Here is a 4789-nt window from a genome sequence, read left to right on the forward strand (position 1 = left end):
GAAATTTTGATCATATTTCATGAAACCAATGGTGTAACTGAGTGAAACTCCAACATTAGCAAAGTCTTTGGAGAGTTTTGGCAGCGTTTCATTTCGTTTGTGAAGGAGCTTAGTGAAATTAAGATGGGATTTTCCTGTTTGCTCATTAACTGCTTCATCAAAAGGAATCAGAGTTTCAGTAGGACTATCAGCCTCAATATAAAATTTTGATCATATTTCATGAAACCAATGGTGTAACTGAGTGAAACTCCAACATTAGCAAAGTCTTTGGAGAGTTTTGGCAGCGTTTCATTTCGTTTGTGAAGGAGCTTAGTGAAATTAAGATGGGATTTTCCTGTTTGCTCATTAACTGCTTCATCAAAAGGAATCAGAGTTTCAGTAGGACTATCAGCCTCAATATAAAATGATTAGGCTTATTATTGTGGGACATGAAGGGATGTCAGGAGACAAGTGAAGTTAAAAGGCCCAAAGAAAGTTGAATTGAAAGTTGACTTCCGTCAAATGAAATAAAATGGCTGTTCCCAAATATGGAACTTTCAATAGATTTTTTGCCAGCTCCACATAAACTGTATCTCATTTCTTATTCTTTCAGAAACATTTCCATCTACCATCTCTCTCCAGAAATGCTATTTAACACACATACTTCGCTTTGTCACTTGCTGCTGATCACCAAGATATTTTTCCCTTTTCAAAATAGTACAAATTTCCTCAAAATTCAATATCATTCTGCAAATTTAACCCCCAAACCCCACTTGGAGCTCTCTGTTGTTTCATGCCATGGAACTGACAGGTTGAGGTTTTGCTGAACGTTATCGAGATGGGTATTGTGTTATTTGTTCAGCTGTTAATGAGTAACTGCTTCTCTCAGGAACTAGCTGTTTTGAAATTAGCTTGTTTGCCTTGGGTAAGTGTCCTCTTCTGCAGTTTGTAAAAAGAACTTCCAAAAAGACCTGAAATGGCCATGCATGGAAATATATTGTTAAGCAGCTGAGTTCAGTTTCCTTGGGTAGCTCAGAATAACAGTTCACTCTGTAGTCTCAGAAATATTCTCATTAGAATCAAGAAATAATGTCATTTTAAGTATTATTACACTTATACTGAATTTTTTTAAGCCATATCTTTCCCAGGATTTATCCATATCATTTCCCCTACTAAACCGAATGGCAGCTTTGCCCTCTATAAACACAAACAGGAAGGAATGCAATCTTTATTTTCATGGAACCAGTGAGTTTTCCTACATTCTGAACCATTCCAAAAGTGAAAATGAGAATATTTTCAACTCAGTTCATGCTTTTTTGAAACTAACTCTTTGGAATATTATTGCATCCAAATATGGGGTTGATTAATGCTGTGGACGACAAAGCTTTCTGCTCTAGGAAGCTGCAACTGGTCTGAGATTCATCAAGATGTGTATTTTGGATTTTCCACCTTTAAGTAAACCATATTTTGCTAAACATATTGAGACTAATTCCAAATGAAGAACAGAACCCATTGTGGGAGCAAAACAAAAAATGGTCTGGTTTCACTAGAAAGGAAACAGCAAAAGGAAATGAACAAAACTCAAGGCTAATTCTGTCTTTCCATTATAAACTATGTGTTGTAACAGCAGAAATTTTCCCATTCTGTACAAAGTTTCTTCCTTTCCCTTGGCTGGCATTGCAAGCCATATTCCCACCTGGATTTTATGTGCTGTTAATACCAGTTTCCTCACACTCTTGTCAGAGTTGTCTCATGTTGCTTAAAATCTGCAGCATTATTGCACTACTGTACTAATTCTTTAGTGGAGGCTGGTCAGTGCTTCCTCCCACGGTGGTGCTTGTTCTCCTGTCTCAGCACTTAACCATCACACTGATCCTTGGGACTTTGGCATGAAGTTGGTGAAAGCCCTTTCCCAGCCCTGCTGCAGTCTGACCCAAATCAGCCCATGAAAAAAAGCCATCAAAGATGTTTTAGCAGTGCTTGACCACCCCTCAAGCTGCAGAGATGCTTGGGAGGAGCTCTGGCCTTTCTGGCTCGTCTCTCCAGCACTGTTGCTGTAGGAGTTGAGAACACTAAACCAAAGCTCTCATTTATAGCTAAAAAACCCCTCTATTTGCTAGAAGCTGATGTAGAAAGTGGATGAGCTGCACATGGCCAGGGTTTGGTGCTAACCCCCATCCTGCCCCGCATCTGTGTGCACAGGTTTCACAATCCTGGCTTTGGCCACAAAGTTTGACCATATGTGCACATCCTAAACTCACATTTGGAATCCCTTTAGAGGGATTTGTTATGTGTACCAAGCCTGGCTTGGATTTGTGTGTAGATCAAAGCAAAAGCCATTCTGGAAAACATTGCAAGATAATTCTCTTACACAATGTGCATCTAGAAGAGATGTAGTCAGAATGCAACTGAAAGGAAAAGCAGCAAAGTGGTCAGGAATCACAAGACTATCCTCACTGTCATTGTTATCACTGTCAGAATGGTATTATCATTTCAGGCCTGGTTAGGTAATGACTTACAGTAACAGTAAGTACTCAAAATTTGTGTGCATTCCAGCTGCAAGGTTGGCTGATCCAGAAGCTGGTGAAGCCACAGGAATACTCTCATCAGCATTAGGTAGGTTGTAGCTCCCAATCTGCTGTTTCTTATATGCAACTCGCAGAAGATGATTGAAACTTCAGGGTTTTCTGCCAGGGAGCCTCAGGGACAGCTCTGGTGAGGAGTCTGGCCACAACCACAAGTCTTCAGCTCAGCCTAGGACCCGCAAAAGGTTAAGATGTGTTATGGCCTCTTCTTGGAGAACATCATCTGCTGCATCTCTCCTGTGGAAATTTCAGAGGCACCACGGCATGTCTTAGGAACTGTTCTGTTACACCACAGTGATGAGCAGTACATCTCATCATCCCTCTCCAGGTGGTGAGGACAGTTGTGAGCTTGTTCCAGCTGTTGTGAGCCAGCTGGACTCTGGCCAGGTTCATCCTAGCAGCCCTAGAACCTATCTCAATGCAGTACTGAGCTCCAGGTAGCAACACCTCCAGAGAGGCACAGCATGGGAAATGAAGCTCTGAGCAGGTTATTGTCTTGTGTCTGGCAGGGATGGAGTAAATGAAGCAAATTTCACAGGCAGGGGACTGTGCTGCTAGGGATCCTGGCTCTCCTCTGCCTTTCCTTGCAGGGATTAGACCAGGGGAAACCCAGATTTCCCCCCCAATACCATGTAGATTTGAAAGCTGCATCAAAATATTCTTCTGGTGCATGTGATATCAGTTGTGCCTTTGCTCTTCTCTGAGCTAATTCTCATGTGGAACTCATCATTAGCTGGTGACAGGGTTTCGTAATTAAAATTTATCATCATAATTAACATTTATTTATTTATTTAGATTTCTGTTCACATTCAGTCAAGCTGCAAAGGATATGTGGCTCCCAGCAGGGACCAAACCTTTAGCTATGAACTGCCCCTAACATAGAACGATCCAATTTAGTCATAGTTTGTCTGTGCTTCCATGGGTCTACATGGAAATGAGGGAAAATTTGGTTTACTAATTTCCATGGGCCCTCACACCCAGTGCTGATGATCCTTTCTCCAATAGTATTTGGTCTAAAGTCATAAAATCTTTTCTAGTGAGTAAATACTTTCCAGTATCAGGAACATTTTGCAGTCTGGACCTCGCTGAAGCATGAAGGGTCTATTAGAGACCCAAACTTGATTGACCTTGGCTTGATGCCTCTGAAGTCATTAAAGAAAGCATGAGTGGAGTGAAGAGGAAATTGGCCTTCTTATCTTTATTTTTGTTGTGCAATTGTTTTAATGGAATGCAGCACACACAGCCTCATTTTCTGTGGTCATGTGTTCCCTGAAAAAATAGATGGAGCAACAGATGCACAAATGTTTAGCAGTACAGTTATGCTCAAGGGAATATTCTAGTACAGCTCATTTAATACTGAGTTATTAAGCAAACTAAAATGAAGAATCGTTTTAAAAAAACCCTATAAATCAATGTAAATTACCATTAAACACCTCTGACGTAGACAAAGATCCCAAAGGACCCAAGTGTCACCTAAGTGTCACAAGATAACACCCAAGTGTTATCTTACATGGATTTTGGGAACAGGCAAATCTCAATTCCTGTCATTATGACCTAAGAATGATTTTGATGTGTCATTCTTTCTTGTCATGTTGCTCCCAGCTTGCTATGACCTACCTCTTTATTCACCCCTACATCAGAAGGTGAAATACAGACCAAAAGGGTTTGTTTAGGGGGTGACAGGAACTCTCACCTTTGCATTGGTGAAGTCTTAGCTAAAATGTCTTAGTCTTAGCTAAAAAACATGCCAGTTTTTTAAAAACTAAACCTTTATTAGCTTTATTATTTTGGGGGGGCTTTTGATTATAATTTTCACTGCACAGCAAATATTTTCACTATACATTTTCAATGTGTATTCACACACAAAAATAGCTTTCTTCCACTCTCTGTATATAAACATCTTGTGTGTGGATTACCCAACACTATTTTTATGCACTGTGGATTAGAAAACTCTCTCCAGGCTGTCCAGATCAGCTGGCAATTCCTTCCCTTTGAGGAATTTTCTCTAAGATCTCTCATTGCTCAATACAACATCAGCTGAGTTTTCTCAGCACTGCCCATCTCGCCTGCGAAGATACCTCATCCCAGAGAAACATCTGGACGTGTTCTGTCCCTGAGCCCTTTCTGAGGTCACTGCAGCACAAGATTGGCTCCCCTGGAGTGCAGAACATGCTCCCAGAGGTGTGATAAATTCACAGAACTGTCCAGCAGTGAGTGCCCAGGTC

The 4789-nt window shown here is 40.8% G+C and overlaps 1 protein-coding gene across 1 annotated transcript in view; it reads left to right on the top strand.

Moving 5' to 3' along the window:
* LOC103800245 (hepatocyte nuclear factor 4-beta-like) overlaps positions 1-4789 on the top strand; it is a 25991-nt gene that overhangs the window by 845 nt on the left and 20357 nt on the right. The gene's annotated exons all lie outside the window — the stretch shown is intronic.

The sequence above is a fragment of the Acanthisitta chloris genome, unplaced genomic scaffold (genome assembly GCF_000695815.1).
Source record: "Acanthisitta chloris isolate BGI_N310 unplaced genomic scaffold, ASM69581v1 scaffold6944, whole genome shotgun sequence".
In the NCBI taxonomy this organism is placed as follows: domain Eukaryota; kingdom Metazoa; phylum Chordata; class Aves; order Passeriformes; family Acanthisittidae; genus Acanthisitta; species Acanthisitta chloris.